General features: G+C 47.4%; 1 protein-coding gene across 9 annotated transcripts in view; it reads right to left on the bottom strand.

The window, feature by feature from the left end:
- Positions 1-12033, bottom strand: part of LOC142403049 (protein patched homolog 1-like) — a 102960-nt gene that overhangs the window by 60899 nt on the left and 30028 nt on the right. The gene's annotated exons all lie outside the window — the stretch shown is intronic.

Raw genomic sequence — 12033 nt, forward strand, 5'->3', positions numbered from 1 at the left:
TATTAGAACCAATATTCCATATGTAAAAAAAACAAAACACCTTTGCCTTGCAGACCAGACCGAATACTCTTATGTTACAATTTCTTTCACTTGTATAAACAATCTGCTCCAATAGCACATTTCAAGATAAATGGCTTCAATTTACACTCTTCTAAAAAATTTGGCAAAGACAGAAGGGGGATGTTTCTCTTCAGTTAAAAAAAGGGAAGAGGGAAAGAGTAAGTGAGCATGAATACTTCTTTCAGCCTTATATAAAGTGAAAAAATATTAAATTCACATAAAGAGGTGCAGTCCTGAGTGCAACAGAGTGTACCAGAAAGGACCATCTACAAAAAATTTGCCCTAGTGGTCCAGCACCTGCATAACATGGTGTGATGCAGGCGATAATTCATACACAACATCTGTTTCTAAACCTACATGAGCTGAGCAGGTGTGCTCCATATCAAAACATGGATTAAAAAAAAAAGAAAAAGTCAGAGAGAGACTGCAAAGGAGACAAGCTCTAGAGGGAGTCATATTCAACTTGCCTTGCCACAGAAAATTACATAAGAATGGAAAATTATCTTTCTACTTACAAAAAAGCATTCAGCTAGAGTACATATACTTTATATAACCTCCCCTATAGTCTATCCAGAAAATGCATGTGGGATGGGGTTCAATTGAGCCCATTAGCTGAATCAAGACCACATCCAGATGAGGAGGACAAGAACACCACCAATATATAGTTTCCAATTGTTTCTGTCGTGGTGTAAACCCAGTCAGCAACTAAACACCACACAGCCGCTCACTCACCCCCCACCCCGCTCCCAGTGGGATGGCGGATAGAATTGAAAAATAAAAATACAACCCATGGGTTGAGATAAAGACAGTTTAATAGGAAAGCAGAGGAAAAGAAAATAATGATAATAATGATAAAAAAATGTACAAAACAAGTGATGCACAATGCAAGTGCTCACCACCCAACAACCAATGCCCAGCCAGTCCCTGAGCAGTGATCGCTCCCCCCCACCAACTCCCCCCAGTTTATACACTGAGTGTTCTGAAGGCAAAGTATTGCCAGCAGGTTGAGGGGGGTGATCCTTCCCCTCTACTCAGCGCTGGTGAGGCCACACCTGGAATGCCATGTACAGTTCTGGGCCCCCCAGTACAAGAGAGACATGGAGCTACTCGGAGAGAATCCAGCGCAGGACCACAAAGATCTTTAAGGGACTGGAGCACTTCACATATGAGGAAAGGCTGAGAGAGCTGGGACTGTTTAGCCTAGAGAAGAGAAGGCTCGGGGGGGATCTCATCAATGTATATAAATACCTGAAGGGAGAAGAGAAGGTGCAAAGAAGACAGAGCCAGGCTCTTTTCAGTGGTGCCCAGTGACAGGACAAGAGGCAATGGGCACAAACGGAAACACAGGAGGTTCCGTCTGAACATAAAGAAAAACGTTTTTACTGTGAGGGTGACTGAACACTGGAACAGGTTGTCCAGAGAGGTTGTGGAGTCTCCATCCTTGGAGATATTTAAAAGCCATCTGGACATGGTCCTGGGCAACTGGCTTAAGGTTGAGCAGGGGGGTTGGACCAGATGAATTCCAGAGGTCCCTTCCAATCTCAACCATTCTGTGATTCTGTGAAGTGCAGAAATACAAATCCATCCTTCCTGAATACAGCTCTACTCCATTTCAGTCTCTTAGAAAGTGGTTAAGTGAAAGCATTTGTGCTATCATAATAGTCATGTAAAAGATCACTTTGGGAGTTAGGAGGCTGTTAAAGAAGAATGCAGGAAAAAGGAAAAAGGAAAAAGCATCTGAGCTGGCTTTGATGCCCAATAACTCCACGCAACACACGACCTCTCCTGTCCTGAGTGACCATCATAACAGATGGAACCCAAAGTCATGGACTAAACAAACTCAGAAGACATTTATGAAAATTTTATGGACATAAGGGAACAATATCTGTGTATACATCAAAGGACAGGAAGGGGGGAGTTGATTAATGAGGATGTATTGGATAGTGTGGGACCTGAGCATGATGTAAATGGTATGTAATAAGGGGTAGAGAATGTACTGGATTTGGTCAGGATAGAGTTAATTTTCTTCATAGTAGCTTGTATGGGGCTATGTTTTGGATTTGTGACCAAAACAGTGTTGACAACACACTGATGTTTTCGTTACTGCTGAGCAGTGCTTACACAGAGTCAAGGCCTTTTCTGCTTCTCACACCACCCCACCAGCGAGTAGGCTGGGGGTGCACAAGAAGTTGGGAGGGGACACAGCTGGGACAGCTGACCCCAACTGACCAAAGGGATATTCCATACCATATGACGTCATGCTCAGCATGTAAAGCTGGGGGGTGGAGGTTGGCGGGGGCTGCTGTTGTTTGAGGACTAGCAGGGCATCAGTAGGTTGGTGGTGAGCAATTGTTTTCTTTTGCATCACTTGGTTTTTCTGGTTATGGGGTTTTTTTCCCCTCTCTCTTTGTTGCTGAGGGTTTTTTCTTCTTTTTAATTATTAAACTGCCTTTAACTTGACCCACAAGTTTCCTCACTTTTACCCTTCCGATTTTCCCCCCAATACTGCTTGGGAGGAGTGAGCGAGCGGCTGTGTGGTGCTTAGCTGCCTACCGGGGTTAAACCATGACACCCAGCCATCACACAATAAAATACTTAAGTGCATCTTAAGGGAGAAGCACTCAGAAAACCAACACTGTTTGCCTCTAGTATACATTTGCACAACACTGATCAAAGAATCATAGAATGATTTTGGCTGGAAGGGACCTTTAAAGACCATCTAGTCCAACCACCCTGCCATAGGCAGGGACAGTCCTAAAGGCAAAAGAGCAGGCTGTCCCCAGGTGCTGAAAGACGAGCTGGCGGGGAAGAAGACCAGCCTGGCTGAATAGAGAGCTCTGGCTCGAACTCAGGAAAAAGAGGAGAGTCTATGACCTCTGGAAGAAGGGGCAGGCAAGTCAAGAGGACTACAAAGGTGTAGCAAGGCTGTGCAGGGAGAAAATTAGAAGGGCCAAAGCCGAGCTAGAGCTCAATCTGGCTGCTGCTGTAAAAGACAATAAAAAATACTTCTTCAAATACATTAGCAGCAAAAGGACAGCTAAGGAGAATCTCCAGCCCCTAGTAGACGGGGGAGGGAACACAGTGACCAAGGATGAGGAAAAGGCTGAGGTACTTAATGCCTTCTTTGCCTCAGTCTTTAATAGCAGGGCCAATTGTTCTCTGGGTACCCAGCCCCTGGAGTTGGAAGATAGGGACAGGGACCAGAATGGAGCCCCCATAATCCAGGGGGAAATGGTTAGTGACCTGCTGCACCACTTAGACACTCACAAGTCTATGGAGCCTGAATGAGATCCACCCAAGAGTACTGAAGGAACTGGCAGATGTGCTCACCAAGCCCCTTTCCATCATTTACCACCAGTTCCAGCTAACTGGGGAGGTCCCAGTAGACTGGAGATTAGCAAATGTGACGCCCATCTTCAAGAAGGGCCGGAAGGAGGACCCGGGGAACTACAGGCCTGTCAGCCTGACCTCGGTACCGGGGAAGCTGATGGCGCAGATTATCTTGAGTGCCATCACACGGCACATACAGGATAACCAAGGGATCAAGCCCAGCCAGCATGGGTTCAGGAAAGGCAGGTCCTGCTTGACCAACCTGATCTCCTTCTACAACAAGGTGACCCACCTAGTGGATGAGGGAAAGGCTGTGGATGTTGTCTATCTAGACTTCAGTAAAGCCTTTGACACTGTCTCCCACAGCATTCTCCTGGAGAAACTGGATGCTCATGGCTTGGACAGGTGTACTCTTCGCTGGGTAAAGAACTGGCTGGATGGCCGGGCCCAAAGAGTGGTGGTGAATGGAGTTTACTCCAGTTGGCGGCCGGTCACACGCGGTGTTCCCCAGGGCTCAGTATTGGGGCCAGTTCTGTTTAATATCTTTATCAATGATCTGGATGAAGGGATCGAGCGCACCCTCAGTAAGTGTGCAGATGACACCAAGTTGTGTGGGAGTGTTGATCTGCTTGAGGGTAGGAAGGCCCTACAGAGGAACCTGGACAGGCTGGATCAATGAGCTGAGGCCAAATATATGAGGTTTAACAAGGCTAAGTGCCGGGTCCTGCACTTGGGCCACAGCAACCCCATGCAACGCTACAGGCTTGGGGAAGAGTGGCTGGAAAGCTGCCCAGCAGAGAAGGACCTGGGGGTGTTGGTTGACAGCCACCTGAATATGAGCCAGCAGTGTGCCCAGGTGGCCAAGAAAGCCAATGGCATCCTGGCTTATATCAGAAATAGTGTGGCCAGCAGGGATAGGGAAGTGATCGTGCCCCTGTACTCGGCACTGGTGAGGCCGCACCTCGAATACTGTGTTTGGTTTTGGGCCCCCCACTACAAGAGAGACATTGAGGTGCTGGAGTGTGTCCAGAGAAGGGCAACGAAGCTGGTGAAGGGTCTAGAGCAGAAGTCTGATGAGGAGCGGCTGAGGGAACCGGGGTTGTTTAGCCTGGAGAAAAGGAGGCTGAGGGGAGACCTTATCGCTCTCTACAACTACCTGGAAGGAGGTTGTAGTGAGGTGGGGGTCGGTCTCTTCTCCCAGGTAACAAGTGATAGGACAAGAGGAAATGGCCTCAAGTTGCGCCAAGGGAGGTTTATACTGGATATTAGGAAGTTTTACTTCACTGAAAGGGTTATCAAGCATTGGAACAGGCTGCCCAGGGAAGTGGTTGAGTCACCATCCCTGGAGATATTTAAAAGACGTTTGGATGAGGTGCTTAGGGACATGGTGTAGTGGTGGATTTGGAAGGGTTAGGTTTATGGTTGGACTTGATAATCTTAAAAGTCTTTTCCAACGTATACAATTCTGTGATTCTGTGATCTTTCACTAGATCAGGTTGCTCAAAGCCCACTCCAACCTGACCTTGAACACTTCTGTTGTGGTTTAGCCCCAGTCAGCAATTAAGTACCACACAGCCGCTCGCTCACCCTCCTCCCCGGTGAGATGGGGGAAAGAATCAGAACAGCAAAAGTAAGGAAACTCGTGGGTTGAGATAAGAACAGTTTAATAACTGGAAAAAAATAATAGTAATAATAAAAATAATAATAATGATAAACACAATAATAACAATGATAACAACAACAACAATAATAATAATAACAATTAAAAAATTGTAATGAGAAGGAAAACAACGAGAGAGAGAGAGAGAGAGGAACAAAACCCAGGGAAAAAAACAGTGATACAGTCGCTCACCACCTGCCGACCAACGCCCAGCCAGTCCCCGAGCAGCGATCGCTGCCCCCCAGCCAACTCCCCCCAGTTTATATACTGGGCATGACATTGTATGGTATGGAATAGCCCTTTGGCCAGTTTGGATCAACTATCCTGGCTGTGCCCCCTCCCAGTTTCTTGTGCACCTGGCAGAGCAGGGGAAGCTGAACAGTCCTTGACTAGTGTAAACATTACTTAGCAACAGCCAAAACATCAGTGTGTTATCAATATTATTCTCATGTTAAAATCCAAAACACATCACCATACCAGCTACTAGGAAGAAAATTAACTCTATCCCAGCCAAAACCAGGACAGTATCCACCCCTTATTCTATACCATCTACGTCATGCCCAGGTTCCACCCTTTCTAATACATTCCAAGAAAACACCACCACTTTCCCTGTCTTTTGATATATACACACAGAAATGATTCCCTTGGTCTATGGGCCATCCTTCTGAAATGTTTATTAAGTTCATTTAGTCCATGTCTTTGGGCTCCATCTGTCATGACAGTCTTTCAGGGCAGGAGAGATGGTGTGTGGTGTTGGATTGTTGCATGCTGAAGCCAGTTCTGGTTCCATCACAGCTGCACTTTGCTTGCTTTCATCGAAGTTCATTCTTCACTAATCTGGGTGATTCTCACTGAAATACCATTGATATGGCATATAGCAACCATAAAAGTGATGACATACAGTATTATATAGCAATTAACATCATACCATTTACTTCATTGGCTATTCTCACCCAAAATCAAATCCCCTTGAGGTATGCAGCAGACTTCCCCATCCTTCTGCATTACCCACCAAGTGCACCCGGGTCCTTGAGCAAAAGCAATCCCACAAATGGCCTTGCCTTTGCCTGAGGCAGGAGTAACCCAGACTGTCTTCCCCAGCATGGTTTTTAGGTGCACTACAGGGACCTTATCCCCTTCTGCAGTACCTACAAGTTTTGATTGGGCAGGGCTGGCTCGATTAGGGCTGGCTGTGTTAGTCAACACAGATCCCCTAGTGTTGACTAACTAGGCGGCCTTTGCTAAATGTGTATCCCAATGTTTGAATGTCCCACCACCCATTGCTCTCAGTGTAGTCTTTAACAGTCCATTGTATCGTTCAATTTTCCCAGAGGCTGGTGCATGATAGGGGATGTGATATACCCACTCAATGCCATGCTCTTTGGCCCAGGTGTCTATGAGACTGTTTCGGAAATGAGTCCCGTTGTCTGACTCAATTCTTTCTGGGGTGCCACGTCGCCATGGGACTTGCTTTTCAAGGCCCAAGATAGTGTTCTGGGCAGTGGCATGGGGCACGGGATATGTTTCCAGCCATCTGGTGGTTGCTTCCACCACTGTAAGCACATGGCACTTGCCTTGGCGGGTTTGTGGGAGTTTTATATAATCAATCTGCCAGGCCTCCTCATATTTATATTTCAGCCATTGTCCTCCATACCAGAGAGGCTTTAACCGCTTGGCTTGTTTAATTGCAGTGCATGTTTCACATTCATGGATAACCTGCGCAATAGTGTCCATGGTCAAGTCCACCCCTCGATCACGAGCACATCTATATGTTGCACCTCTTCCTTGATGGCCTGAGGGGTCATGGGCCCACCTAGCTATAAATAATTCACCCTTATGTTGCCAGTCCACATCCACCTGAGCCACTTCAATCTTAGCAGCCTGATCCACCTGCTGGTTGTTTTGATGTTCCTCAGTGGCCTGACTCTTGGGTATGTGAGCATCCACATGACGTACTTTTACAACCAGGTTCTCTACCTGGGCAGCAATATCTTGCCAAAATGTAGCTGCCCAGATGGGTTTGCCTCTGCACTGCCAGTTGCTCTGCTTCCACTGCTGTAACCACCCCCACAGGGCATTTGCCACCATCCATGAGTCAGTATAGAGATAGAGCACTGCCCACTTTTCTCAGTCAGCAGTATCTGAAGCCAGCTGGATGGCCTTTACTTCTGCAAATTGGCTTGATTCACCATCTCCTTCAGCAGTTTCTACCACTTGTCGTATTGGACTCCATACAGCAGCTTTCCACCTCCAATGCTTTCCCAGAAGACAAGACCCATCAGTGAACAGGGCATATTGCTTCTCATTTTCTGGTAGGTTTTTGTACAGTGGGGCCTCCTCAGCATACGCATCACCTCCTCCTCTGGCAATATTCCAAAATCTTTGCCTTCTGGCCAGTCCATGATTACTTCCAAGATTCCTGGGCGATTGGGGTTACCTATTCGAGCCTGTTGTGTGGATCAATGCGACCCACTTACTCCACGTAGCATCAGTTGCATGATGTGTAGAGGGGACCCTCCCTTTGATCATCCAGCCCAGCACCAGCAGTCGGGGTGCCAAGAGGAGCTGTGCTTCAGTAACAACCACTTCCAAAGCAGCTCGAACCCCTTCATATGCTGCCAATATCTCTTTTTCAGTTGGAGTATAGCGGGCCTCGGATCCTCGGTGTCCCCGACTCCAAAACCCTAAGGGTCGACCTTGAGTCTCCCCTGGTGCTTTCTGCCAGAGGCTCCAGGTAGGGCCATTCTCCCCGGCTGCGGTGTAGAGCATATTCTTTACATCTTGCCCTGCCTGGACTGGCCCAAGGGCTACTGCATGAACTATCTCCCGTTTAATTTGTTCAAAGGCTTGTCGTTGCTCAGGGCCCCATTTGAAATCATTCTTCTTCCAGGTCACTTGATAGAGAGGGCTTACGATCAGACTGTAATTTGGAATATGCATTCTCCAAAAACCCACAACGCCTAAGAAAGCTTGTGTTTCCTTTTTGCTAGTTGGTGGGGACATGGCTGTCATTTTGTTCATCACATCCATTGGGATCTGACGACATCCATCTTGCCATTTTATTCCTAAAAACTGGATCTCCTGTGCAGGTCCCTTGACCTTACTTTGCTTTATGGCAAAACCAGCTTTCAGGAGGATTTGGACTATTTTCTTCCCTTTCTCAAAAAATTCTTCTGCTGTATTGCCCCATATAATTATATCATCAATATATTGCAGATGTTCCAAAGCTTCACCCTGTTCCAGTGCCATCGGGATCAGTCCATGGCAAATGGCAGGGCTGTGTTTCCACCCCTGGGGCAGTCGATTCCAGGTGTACTGAACGCCCCTCCAAGTGAAAGCCAACTGCGGCCTGCACTCTGCTGCCAAAGGGATTGAGAAAAATGCATTAGCAATATCAATTGTAGCATACCATTTGGCTGCTTTTGACTCCAGTTCGTATTGCAGTTCCAGCATGTCCAGTACGGCAGCACTCAGGGGTGGCGAGACTTCGTTCAGGCCACGATAGTCTACTGTTAGTCTCCACTCTCCATTAGACTTTTGCACTGGCCATATAGGACTGTTTAAAAGGTGAACGAGTCTTACTGATCACTCCTTGGCTCTCCAGTCAACAAATCAGCTTATGGATGGGAATCAGGGAGTCTCGGTTGGTGCGATATTGCCTCTGGTGCACTGTTGTGGTAGCAATCGGCACCTGTTGTTCTTCAACCCTCAGCAACCCCACAACAGAAGGGTCTTCTGAGAGACCGGGCAAGGTAGACAGCTGTTTAATTTCCTCCGTCTCCAAGGCAGCTATACCAAAAGCCCACCGGTACCCTTTCGGGTCCTTGAAATACCCTCTCCTGAGGCAGTCTATGCCAGGGATGCACGGAGCCTCTGGGCCAGTCAAAATGGGGTGCTTTTGCCACTCATTCCCACTTAGGCTCCCTTTGGCCTCCAATACAGTCAGCTGTTGCGATCCCCCTGTCACTCCAGAAATACAGATGGGTTCTGCCCCTATATAGCTTGATGGCATTAGGGTACACTGTGCACCGGTGTCTACTAGAGCCTTATACTCCTGTGGGTCTGATGTGCCAGGCCATCAAATCCACACAGTCCAGTAAACTCGGTTGTCCCTTTCTCCACCTGGCTGGAGGCAGGGCCTCTCTAGTCCGGGCCATAGTATTCATTACCCACTTCTTGTACATACGAGTCAGGAGTTCCTTCATTAAAATCAGGAGTAAGATCAGCCCTTTGACTCTGTCTGGGGAACTGTCCACTGGAAACCGGAGCAGCAATTTTCCTGGAAGAACCCCCTTTGGTGATTGTTTTTCCTTGCAACTCACGTACCCGTGCCTCTATGGTCGAGGTAGATTTTTCGATCCCACTTCCTCATATCCTCTCCGTGGTCACGCAGGTAAAACCATAGGGTGCCCCGTGGTGTGTACCCTCTATATCCTCTCTCTTGAGCAGAGGAATGCTGACTCCTAATAGCTGAGATGCTGGTCCATACAGGTGGAAAGTAGGACCTATCCTCTTTGAGTTGCTGGACCTCCCGGGACAGTTTCTCCACAGCTGAGACGAGGGAGGAAGAGATACTTTCTTCATATTGCCGGAGCTGGCTAGCTGCTTCATCCACTCTTGGATCCTCTCCGTCTTTCCAGGTCATTACTACCAATGAGTTGGCATACGACGCTGGTGCTCTCCTTACCAACTTCCACCACATGGGTCGTGTGCACTGGACCTCATCTGGATCTTTGGGTAACCGCTCGTCGTCCAGGTCACCATAAACCACCTCCAGCATGGCTAATTCACAGAATCACAGAATCATATAGGTTGGAAAAGACCTTTAAGATCATCGAGTCCAACCATAAACCTAACACTGCCAAAACCACCACTACACCATGTCTCTAAGCACCTCATCCAAACGTCCTTTAAATACCTCCAGGGATGGTGACTCAACCACTTCCCTGGGCAGCCTGTTCCAATGCTTGATAACCCTCTCAATAAAGAAAAATTTCCTAATATCCAGTCTAAACCTCCCCTGGCGCAACTTGAGGCCATTTCCTCTTGTCCTATCGCTAGTTACCTGGGAGAAGAGACCGACCCCCACCTCTCTACAACCTCCTTTCAGGTAGTTGAAGAGAGCGATAAGGTCTCCCCTCAGCCTCCTTTTCTCCAGGCTAAACAGTCCCAGCTCCCTCAGCCGCTCCTCATAAGACTTCTGCTCCAGACCCTTCACCAGCTTCGTTGCCCTTCTCTGCACACGCTCCAGCACCTCAATATTCCTCTTGTAGTGGGGGGGAATTCCCTCAGGTAATTCCCATTGTGGTCCATGTCCCGGGGTGATATATTACATCTTCCTTGAAGGGATATCATTCCTTCACGCCTGACAGGAGTCACCTCCAGAGCCTGAGGGCTTGTGCTCCTTTTCCAATCGCTTTGTCAATGCCCCCTTCCCTAGAAAGGGATCCCAGCTCTTTGGCTTCCTTACCCTCTAATTCCAGGCTACTGGCCCCGTTATCCCAGCATCGGAGCAGCCAGGTGACAACGTGCTCGCCTGGGCGATGACTGAAATCTTTGCGCATATCTCACAGGTCACTTAGGGATAGGGATCGAGCGGTTTCTGTCTCGTCCACAAGTTCTTCCTCTTCCTCTCCCTGTGATGGCCCTGATTTTTCATCTTCCCTTTCTAAACAAACTGACTTTAGCTTCCAAGATTTCTTCTTGCGTATAGGGGCGACTGATACTGACACGGGTTCGTTCCCTGGTCCAACAGCATTATCTGTCGCAGTGGGGGCTGGAGTAGCTGCAGTGCCGGTCGCAGGGGGGGCTGGAGTAGCTGCAGTGCCTGTCGCAGGCAGGGCTGGAGTAGCCGCAGTGCCTGTCATTTTGTCACCAGATCCTTGAGGATTCTTAATAGTGTTGAATAGGGCTCGGTAGGCATGGGCCAGGCCCCAGCATGTTGCAGTGATTTTTATCTCCTTAGAATTGTCAGGGTGACAGCATACTTTTTCCAAATATTCTACTAATTTTTCAGGATTCTGCACTTGTTCAGGGGTGAAGTTCCAAAACATTGGAGGTGCCCACTGTCCTAGGCATTTGCCCATGCTATGCCACACACCCTGCCACTCATAACTATCCGGCCTTGGGGCAGATCTCTGGATGATATTCTGAAATTGCTTACTAATCTTGGACATAACCAAAACAATATTGCCAAGCAATACCAATAGAAGGATCTTAACTACCCAAGGATGTTCAAGATACTGAAAAGTTATTGTAATGAAGGAGGAAACATTGTAGAAGAAAGTAGCGAAGGTGCCATTTTGTATTTCCTCCATTAAAAACCTCTCAGAGGAAGAAGTATAATTGCTAATTGTCTCTATAAGGTAGTAGCCGAAGTACAGTAATGGCTTCAGTATGACACTTAGATACCAAAATAAACCCAAGGTCACTGTTTTAATAACAAATCTCACAGGCAAAACATCACTAATCACTGCAGAGCACAGGGAACTGCAAAAACCAACACCGATCTTGAACATGTACAGCAAAAAAATGAGCATGGTGCAGATCAGGTAAACCAATATCGAGAACAGATGAATCAATATCGTGGCCCACAGCTATTAACAGTTCTAAATTCCTTAATATGCTCTGGTTAATCTGTTATTATCTCAAACCCTTCGTGCCCCATGTTGGGCACCAAAAAGGACTGTCGTGGTTTAGCCCCAGTCAGCAACTAAGCACCACACAGCCGCTTGCTTACCCTCTCCCCTCCCAGGGGGATGTGGGACAGAATCAGAAGAGCAAAAGTAAGAAAACTTGTGGGTTGAGATAAGAACAGTTTAATAATTGGAACAAAATAATAATAATAATAATTAAAAAACTGTAATGAGAAGGTAAACATCAAGAGAGCAAGAGAGGAACAAAACCCAAGGGAAAACAAGTAATCCAACCGCTCACCACCTGCTGACCGACACCCAGCCAGTCCCCGAGCAGCGATCGCTACC

Source organism: Mycteria americana (assembly GCF_035582795.1).
Source record: "Mycteria americana isolate JAX WOST 10 ecotype Jacksonville Zoo and Gardens chromosome W unlocalized genomic scaffold, USCA_MyAme_1.0 Scaffold_32, whole genome shotgun sequence".
In the NCBI taxonomy this organism is placed as follows: Eukaryota; Metazoa; Chordata; class Aves; order Ciconiiformes; family Ciconiidae; genus Mycteria; species Mycteria americana.